General features: G+C 49.6%; 1 long non-coding RNA gene across 1 annotated transcript; it reads right to left on the minus strand.

Annotated features, from left to right (window-relative positions):
• Window positions 1-3,239: 3,239 nt before the first annotated feature.
• On the minus strand, window positions 3,240-8,344 carry LOC122494156. The gene is made up of 3 exons (XR_006300114.1): window positions 7,796-8,344; window positions 6,668-6,773; window positions 3,240-3,910 (listed from the first exon to the last, which is right to left on the minus strand). It is a non-coding gene; the product is annotated as an uncharacterized LOC122494156 (long non-coding RNA).
• Window positions 8,345-10,232: the final 1,888 nt, after the last annotated feature.

Consider the following 10,232-nt stretch of genomic DNA (forward strand, 5'->3'; position numbering starts at 1 on the left):
GTTGAAAGAAAAGGCATTCGGGAATTAAATATGTGCTTCAATCAGTTGAACTTTTATACAGATTGACTGCAGTGAAAAATTAGAGCTTTGTGTAATCCAATAGAGTAAAATCAAATGCCCCAAATAAATAAATAGTTGTCTTTTTTTATTAGCTTTCCATCACCCCTGGATCCATTTGTAAGTTGCATTGTGTCACCTCTGTTTTCATTTGCAATGTTGCCTCTGAAAACTGTTTTGTTTATTTGAGCTCAGCAATCAGGCTTAAATGTACCAATATATATTGTTCTAAAGTGTATATTTTTTCTGTCTACCAAAGACATAGTGACTACTCCTTTTATGGGAAACCAGTTATTAATCCAATAAGTCTGCATGAATCAATATCTTTGTGAAATGACACCGTGTTCAAGTTATTTTATGTTATGTTGATGGTTAGCTAATTTTGGAATGGAGACATTTCTTCTAGAAACAGACATAGTATAATTTAGTGGTGAAAACGTCAATCACCATAGGTTGTATGTCTTTGTCCGGGCAGAAGAGGGCAGATTTATTGAAGGAAATGCAGCTATATATTCGTTGCCGCACTGTGACCCACAACATCCATTTTGCTTATAATTTTGTTTGGCAAACTGACATCACCTGCAGTCACTAGCCGGAAGATGATGCCAAAAGTCATCGTTCTTGGGTTCTGACTCCGTAGTCTCGCTGCAGGCTGATAGGGTTACCAGTCTCAGCGTGGCATCAGCACGACACAACACAATGGCATTTTTCTCTGGTGACAGGCATCTACAAAGGAAAATCTGCATGATGCTAAGAAAGTTTGTACAATTTCGTCTGGGGAAAACCCAATTCAGTAGAACTACTTTTCCTAATATCTAACGGCCCATCGAGAAGGGTCTGATCCTTGAATTCTCCATTGACTCTGAAGTATCCTCTTTCCCAGTTCCTTTGCCTCTGCCCCTTCCATCCTGCGGGTGTTTTAGCCAAGCCAAAGGAATGGGGAGAAGAAGAGGAAGAATCCAATGGCCCCAGGAGGTGAGAGACAAAGAGCCACAAACGTGGAGATGCAGACATGGTAACAACTGCTGACGAGCTTGGACAGAGAAAACTCGGAGGCACACAGGAAGTAACAGCCATTTGGGTACTGAGGTGGCCAAAGGAGTTTAACTGAGTCATAGGTAACATGGTAACTTAGGGACAGAGTTTCATCCCGGAGTGCAACGAAGTGCTCACGTGTCACGGTAAAGGCATTTCTCTTCCAAGCCAGTCGTCAACATCAACATCACCAGGGGGATAAGAAAGGCATGTGTGCTAACTTGTTCCATCAATGGCTGCAGTGAGTCATATTACCCAGTGTCCAGGCTCTCCCATATTGACTCTGGGCTTGGCCACGTTGCTTGCTTTGGCTCACGGCTCATCGGCAAACAGGAAGCAAACACTGGGTGGCACCTTGGAGCTGCCCTGTTGGAGCATGGTCACTTGTGAAATGACAGGAATAGATAACATTTAAACACTGCTTTTGGGGGGCTCCCGCGTGACCAAGTCGGTTAAGCATTCGACTCTTGATTTCGGCTCAGGTCATGATCTCACAGTTTGTGGGTTCACACCCCACATCAGGCTCTGTGCTGACAGTGCGGAGCTTGCTCGGGGTTCTCTCTCCCTCTCCCTCTGCCCCTTCCCCCCCCCCAAAAAAAATAAATAAATAAACTAAAAAAAAACCTCTATCAACACTACTTTTTAAAGAGGTTAACACCTTTTAGATGTATTATCTCACATGTCCTCACCCAGCCCTCTGACTCAATTACTATGAGAACTAATGACTATTTCACAGATGAAGAAACCGAGGTAAAAGGGCATGGAGAAGGGAGTGCCTTGAGCAAGTGACGGGCTGGATGTTAACATGGCTGGGTGAGGTTTGAGTCCAGCTGACGCTCTGGCTGAGAGAGAGGTGAACCCTGTGTCTCCCTCCTAAGTTGCATTCCCCGCCCCCCAGACAGTTGCCCCATGCCCACCACCCAAAAAAGTGTGAAAACTCAATGGCTCTTAGGCAAGGAATCCTGGAGGAGTTTGATCAGTTTCTGGCCTCTGATTATTTCCCCCGAGGGTCCCCTCTTCTTGCATGGGGCCTTATTCATACTGCTCCAAACAAACACATCGGGACATTGGTGCCAGGAAAACATTAAGGATGGTTGGGTGTATGTGCCCGCAAAAGACACAGAGTTGAAAATCTGAGAGCTCTTGCCTGAGAGCCCTGAGGGGTCTGAAGATTTTGTAGGGTGAGGGGGAGCCTTTCACCTTCTGCCTAATGGAACATATTGAAATGAGGTGTGGGCACGTCTCGGCCTCCTCCAGAGCAGACATCTGCTCCTAGAAGTGTGATCCATACGGACACTGAGGATTTAGACCCGTCAATTACACCCCACACGGGACTGTTTGCCCCAGCTTTTTCGGGTCAAAGCCCCATCTCCTCCTACCCCCACTTTGTAAAGGCGCTCATAAGCTTCCAGGACTCCGGAAATTGGGAAGGGCAATATGGAAATGTGAGACACCAAGAAGGAAGCCCCTTCTCAAGACCCCCAGGATACAGCATGGGGCCAGGGCACTTCTGAGCCATCCAGCCAACCTGCACGTGGTGCTCTCTCCTGCTACCAAATTACATGAATTCTAATCGATTGACAGGGTCCATCTCCCAAAGAGATGCTGAAAGCAAATGTCACCTATGGGAGGCAATGCGTCCATTGCTGACATTTAGTGGTTGCAGGATAGGGAGTTGCAGATGGAGAGTGAACTCACAGAGAGATCCTGGGTGGGTGGGCTTGGGCCAGCCTCCTCTCTTCTGTCCTATTTCTGTTTTTTTTTCTTAACATTAAAAAAATTTTTTTTAATGTTTATTTTTGAGAGAGAGAGAGAGAGAGATATGGGGAGAGAGAGAGAGAGAGAGACTGTAAGCAGAAGAGGGGCAGAGAGAGAGAGGGAAACACAGAATCCAAAGCAGGACCCAGGCTCTGAGTTGTCAGCACAGAGCCTGATGCAGAACTTGAACTCACAAACCGGGAGATCATAACCTGAGCCAAAGTCAGATGCTTAACCGATTGAGCCACCCAGGTGGCCCAAGATTTTTATATTATTATTATTTGCGAGAGAGAGAGAGAGCGCACAGGCACACAAGCAGGGGAGAGGGGCAGAGGGAGAGAGAGAGAGAATCCCGAGCAGACTCCACACTCAGTGTGGAGCCCGACGCAGGACTCCATCCCATGACCCTGGGATCATGACCAGAACTGAAATCAAGAGTTGGATGTTCAAAGGACTGAGCCACGCAGGCGCTCCCCTTCTGTCCTATTTCTTGGTTGTGGGACAGGACACCTTAATCTCAACTTACCCAGACTCCAGAGTCCAAACCCCAGACCCAGGTTAAAGTCAGAAATGAAATCTTACGAGTTTTCTCTCCATCTGAGTGTCTCTCAGACTCCAGACCTGGTCTACAGGTGCCATTCATTCCCTGGAGAGAGAGGCCTCCCCCAGGGCAGACAGTGCAGAAGCTGCCCCCAACCAGCTGGGACAGAAGCCTGCCTTCCTTTCATCCCTACTGGTGTTTAAAGACATCATCTGCCCGAAGGCACCTCTTATCTTGAGCCCTGTCCCCTGGCCCCCAGCACTTAGGTTCCAATTCCAGCAAAAAAGGTTTCCGTGGTTCCTCAAAGACTCAGAAAGCCCTGAGGTCGGAAACCGGTATTGCTCCAGAGGTCTTGTGCAGGCTCCTTTTTCCCAGGAAAGGGCCCATCTGAAGGCAGATTGGAGAGACAGAAGTCTTACAGGAAACATTCTCAGTCCTGCCAGGGTTCCCTTCCCTCCTTTCGCATCTCTGGGTTCCTTTAATGAAATGTTCTCCATCCCAGGCAGGAAAACCATTTCCCTGCAAAATATGAAATCCATTGCTGAGCACTGCAATGAGAATTAACCTTGATTACCGCAGTAATTTACTAATCAAAACTGGAGACCTGCTAATCAAGCTGGAATTGCCAGCTGCTTGATTTTTATAGTAACATAACCAAAATTGAACATTTGGTAAACAAGGGGTGTGGGTCTGATGGGGAGACTGGAAGAAGGGGAGGGAGGGGCAGGGTCTACCAGGCCGGAGGGCGGTTGGCGTTTGTGCCATTGACCCGTCAGCAGGTAGAGCGGAAACAGACTAAACACGTTAACCCATGGAAATGCAGAAGTTTCTCCTGAATGGGACAGCCCATTGAAACGCATGTAAGGGGTGAGCTGGGGAACAGGTAGCTTTTTCCCAGTCTGGCTTGTCCCAACCTGAGTTGGGTTCTTCTGGAAGCCAGCCCTTAGACAAGGATACTAGTGTTCACATTTATTTGGCTGGTAACCCCAGAAGACATCAATGGGAGAGCGAGAAAGGGAGAGAGGAAAGGAAAGGCAGGTAATGCAGGAGGCATCGGGAGTAGGTTACTGCTGTGGGCAACCAGACGCAGGTCTGCTGAGACTCACTGGGACACTGTGCAGAAGAGACCACAGATTGGTCTCCCCACCCCCCAGGGTGGCGGGAGCTATTATCAGGCAAGGGATGCCCCCAGGGGCGTTACCTTCCTGGCGTTCTGGGCTGCCTCACTGGCAGGCAGGCTTCTGTGGCCCGAGGAGCTTGCACTAGGAACCAGCCACTTGTGAGTGTCCATCAGGGCGCAGGTATGATACAGGTGGGGCACCTATCACGTCGGCTACACCGCACGACTCTTCCTTGAACTCCTCTCCCATAGAGGGCACCATACTCCTTCACACTTTTGTACCTGTTGCTCACTTGGACTGGCATGGGGTCAGCCAAGGAGCCTCCCCCCCTGCCCGCACCCCCCACAAGCTAAATGACCAGTTATATGCCTAGAGCGCCTTTCCTCTCTGCTCCGGAGAACACCGACCACTCTGTGCTCTTGGATTTCTATTTCTATCCTCTCCTGCTAGGCTAGAAGCTGCTGGAAGACTAGATCATGTCCTTCTTTGCATCCCTCAAGTCTAGAAGAATCTGCGGCACGTGATGGGTTCTCAGTAAATCTCTGCCGATCAGATGACTTGACCAATGAGCCTGGAGAAGGGGCTACAGAGGAACACATCTGCACAGGGGTGGCCTCTGTAGTCACAAAACCCTTCCTTGTGCATGACTCTGCTGCACCCTCAGAGGTCCCATGAGACGGTAAGACAGACATGATTATAACGCACAGGAGGAAATAGAAACCTGGGTTCAATCTAGGCTCAGCTACTTGGGACATCCACTCGACCGCCTCGGGATGATAAGTAGCTGAGCCGGGAACTGAATTCACCGAGACTACCGTGTTGATTCTGAGCCACTCAAGCTGCCTGGACTACAGAGTGTCCTCCCCTGCATGACTCTGGCCTGGGGGTTCTTTCTCCAAAGACCAGTGTCATATCTGACCTCTCCCTGACGCCCACAGGATGAACAGCACAGCAGTTAAAGGTGTGCATGCCAGCGTTTGTCTTGACCCGCTCTGTATCCTATGTTCAGTAAGTATTTAATAATTCACAAGGACAGTCAAGGGCACTCTGTATTAGTGCCTCCCTGCAAGCAGCGCTCCTGACTGCTGTGCAGAGATCGGCCGGAAGGGGGCGCTGCTGGTGGAGAGAAAGCCTGTTCAAGGGCTTGGCACAACACAGAGGAGGGTGGTGAGAATTAAGGGAAGGGGCGATGGGCACAAGAAAGGTCATGGAAGGACACAGAAACTACCAGCATCCACCTCTGCACCCCCAGCCGCAGATCTCACAGGACTGCCTCAAGAATGTGCCAGCTGTCCCAAGACCTCTCATCTTGGCCTTGAGAAAGGACATGGAGGTGTTTCCCCAGTGAAGATAAAACAGATCATGCATGAGAGTCCCAGGAGCTGGTTGCAGGGCTGAGCCTGGAGGAGAGACCAGGGAGAGAACTAGCCAGCAGTGGGGAGCCCGGAGGGCCTACGACACCCAGAGATGACAGGCCGCCATTTTTAATGTAGCAGTGAACAAGAAAGTTCTGAGCAGTCCACACAACAGAAATAGCACCGGAGGCATTTGTGGGAAGGCTCTCTGCCTAGAAAGTTCTCAGAGTCTGGAAAGACCCAGAGGATGGGGAAGAAATCCCTCTGAGCAATTTATTGGCCACTGACTTGTGGTGCCAAGGAGGTATTGATATGGAGAGACTCACCATCCAGCACCATGGACAAGGAGACCAGGGGTTCCCGGACAACTTTCTTCCCCTGTTCACGTCTGCTCTAAAGCACCAGAGATAGTAGGAACCTGCCCAGAAGGCATCAAAGGGTTGAGTGATGGGGGTACTGTAATTCTGCCCCCTGCTCACCCCACATCTCTGTCTCTGTGAACTTGAGCTCAAGCAGCATCCGGCAGGAAAGCTACCGGCGGCCCTTCCTGAGAATCAACTCCAAGAAGGGCTCCCTAGGGAATGTGGTCAGCGAACACCAAAAGAAAGGGATCCCAAGGCTGCTGCGGGTACAGGGACATGTGTCTAGCTGACCTCTACCCTGTCAGCCTCCTATGCTGTGTACGGCCTAGGAGCCAAGGCTGGTCGCTCCTGCTGTTGTTCTCTACGTAAACATGGCTCAGATGCTTCTTTGCTTCTCGGAGGTGAACTGGACATCTGACTTACCTCACTATTACTTACCCCTTTCCTGGCGATGGGCAGTTTGGTTCATTCCACCATAAACATCCTTCCATGGGACTCCTTGAGCAGTGTTGTTCTAGTGGATACTTATCCAGAGATAGACGTTCTAGAAGGACAGAAGATCTGCACCTTTTCTGTCATACTAGGGCTCACCAATCTGTTCCCTTAAGGGTCTGTGGGATGTGTAGCCCCACTCAGGCTGCCCCTGTCCTCCCCCTCGCCCTTCCCCCCCCTAGCGCTTTACATCACCGGGTTCCAAAGTTCTGCCAATTTGGCACAGGTGATGCTGTTTTATTTTACACGTCACGTGCAGCTGGTGAAAATCGAGCAACTTTGCGTTTTCGGCCATTGGCTCTCGTCTAAGAGGTTCTATGCTTTGCCCATCTTTGCACTGAGATGTCGGTCTTTTTGCTGTATTTTGGATGCCAGCGCTCTTAGTGATTGTAGAGGCTACAAGTCGTGGAGGGCTTTTTCTCCTCAAAATTCTCCCCCTCCTCCTTTCTCCTCATTTCCAGCATCCAGGTACTGCCTGGGAAATATCTCTACGTCTGGCACACTCTGGGGACTTTTCCCCCATCTCACCTCCCGAAAGCAGAAAGTGCCGAGTCTGACACTTGCTGCTTAAGAAGCTAAGTAACCCTTACAATCCGCTTCCTTGGAGCTTTGTGATTAATAAAAGCCATGAGTTCCGAGGACTCCAAAGGACAGGGCTGTCTTGGGTTGCACATGCTCGGACCTCTCCTCTGGTGTGTGCAGTGGACAGGATTAATTAATTAGTGAACCCCCTCAACCTGAGCCTGGATTCGTTCGGCCTCAGAATCTTTCCTAAAAGTCATGGCCACCGCGACGCCATTGAGGTTGGCACGGAAGAAAATCTATATACTGTCATATTGCCCCGGTGAAATCAAGTACATGTTAATCATCCCAGTTAGCAAGGGAGTCAAAGCCTCCCCACCTGACAATGATTATCTTATCAGAGTTTTCATTAAGAAGAAAATCCCAGCTAATTTCTTTGACCTCACCGTCTGGGAATATGATCCTCACCAGCCAACATGGAGCGAGTGGTTACTATGTGCCAGACACGGTGTGAAATGTATTTTCTCGTTGGGCCCGATGGCAGCTACTTACGTGGAATAGTGTCACGTCACAGGATGAAGGCAAAAATGGTCCCTCTGCTGGTCTCAACTTGACCCTTCTTCTCGTAGACCTGGGCTGCCAGGCACCAAGTCGTCTTTCCGCCTGAACCCTGGTGAGGTAGTTATCTTCTGAGATGTTCAAGAGCTTACTGGAACGCGGTGCGTTTTCTTGTTTCCCTGATCTGGGGTGTAGGTCTCAGCCGGCAGGAAAAATGATAGAATGAGGTCTCAGTGGGTAGTCATGCCCACCTGGGGCAGGTGCCAAGGGTGCCCCGGCCAGATCTGCCTGTAGCAGGTGCTATGAGCTATCTCTGGCTGCCTTGACTATACACATGCCCTAAGAATTGTCCTCGGTGCTTGGGAGTCACGTCGCCTGGAGATACCTGGGGAATAACCCCTTTCCTCCTTGAGGTGGCCTCAACCAATGGCGGACTGAAACAGGAATTTGAAAGCCCACACCCCTTGCCTCAAGGTGGGGCAGCTCTTGGAGTCATTGACGCTCCAGACCTCCGTCCCCGTGGGGCTGAGGGTAGACTCCAGCTGAACGCGTTTCATTGCCTGGCTTCCTCCCCTCCCCTCCCCCACTTCCTTGTCCTCCCCTCCCCGAAGATTCCATACCAGAGCACTCCTTCCATAAATCCTTGGCCTGAATTCTCTAGGTACACTTTGTTCCAGCATCAAAATTTCTGAGTGTCTTTAGTTTAAAAACCACTGGGCTTTATTCAGTTATAAACCACCCAGAAAACCACCCAGTTCTCTCCTTTTCCTTTGCATGTGCAAACAGGCTGACATGCTAAAAGAGTTCTTTTGTTCCTGCATTCTCAAATACCCTGTTAAAATCAGAGGCAGATGTTGCCAGACCAATTGTTGATATGGAAAACCCAAGTCACAGATAAGATAACTTGCTCCCAAAATCTACACCTGGCAAACGTCACAGGTCACCTGGTATTTGGGTTGAACGTCCTCTTCTTTCAAGCTGCTTCAGTGTGACCCTTACTCATCACGCCTTTGCTTCCCGGGGTCAGAAGTTGAGCCCTGCCCTAATGTGACAAATGAGCACCCCCCATTCCAGTTCAGCCAAAACCATCAGGAATTTTCTGGGTTCTCTCCCTGTTCCAGGGGCTTCAAGTTCATATATTTTAGGGGCTGGCTGGGCAGCTAGTCAGCCTTTGCCGCCTTCCCTCTCATCTTGTGGGCTGCCTCCTGGACAAAGCTTTATTTAGCTCTCTCTGCATCTCGCTAGCTAGCGGGCAGGAAGTATGCGCAACGACCCCAGGACAGAGCTTCTGGTCAACCTGTCCTCTCCTGCCCCGCACCTTGGGGACAGGTGCCTGCTTTTAGAATTGCATTTCAAAGCAACAGACTCGCTGGAGGTTGCCAGGTGGAAAGGCATATCGAGAGAGCAACTGAGCAGCGATTATTGAAAGCCCGAGTTTGTTTCTCTCCTTTGCATCGGTATCTGAGATGATGACTCTCTCCGGGGAGGTCGGTGAACCCTGTGCACTCAGGACTGCAACGTGAGGCTGAAACTTCAAAATGGCAGAGCACGAGAGGGGAGTTTCCGTGTTGCAGCGCGGTGGTTTCCAAGTTCATGCCAATTTATTCCCCAATCAAGAGCAATCCGCCTCACTTTGCCAAATCACGCAATCCTTCTCCCCCCCCCCCCCCCGGAGACGGTAACAAACAGCATGACGACGTCACAAATCAATTTTATTGAAAACGTATTAGGTTTCAGTAAAACCGAAGGATCAGACACCGGAAGAGAGGAAGCCGGGGGAGAAGAGACAGCGTACCAAGATTTACTTCTGAGTGCTACAAAATATTGAACTAAAAATAACATTAAAGATGAAATTTGTAATGAATCTCAAGCTGCTAAATTCCCCAAGGCTGGGTCTGCCAAAGGCTTTGCAGCAATCCTCTGTTCTTTCCTGTCTTTATTTAAATATTTTATACAGTTGTATGTGTTCATGTGCAGCGTGAACTGTCATGTATATTTCAGTCCACTCTAAAATGGATCTTAGGCTGTCTCCAGCTGAGCGCCGCACGGAGCGGGTCTGAGCGGAGAGGTAGGTTGGAATGAGGCTAAATGGAGACAGATACTTAATGCACTTGTTGTGCGCTTAGATTTGGCTGTCACGGTTTCCGCCTTAAACCTGATTTGTAATTCTCTGGGTCTTGTGACATTATGGCAAGATGAGATGTGCGTAAGGCCCCCATTTAGCAGGGACGTTGATGGACATAGGAGTTAAAGAGAGTGGTTGACGGAGAGCGAGCCCGGATTCGGACCCCGAGGCTTAATGCTCAGCCGACGAACCCGCTCCGTCGGTAGCCGTAGTATTTCATGCTTTTCTGTACATTAGACTTTGCCAAAGTGAACTTTTGGAAGAATAAAGCATTTCCAAGATAAATTCAATTTTCCCGAGTGTTGA

This window comes from Prionailurus bengalensis, chromosome E2, assembly GCF_016509475.1.
Source record: "Prionailurus bengalensis isolate Pbe53 chromosome E2, Fcat_Pben_1.1_paternal_pri, whole genome shotgun sequence".
In the NCBI taxonomy this organism is placed as follows: domain Eukaryota; kingdom Metazoa; phylum Chordata; class Mammalia; order Carnivora; family Felidae; genus Prionailurus; species Prionailurus bengalensis.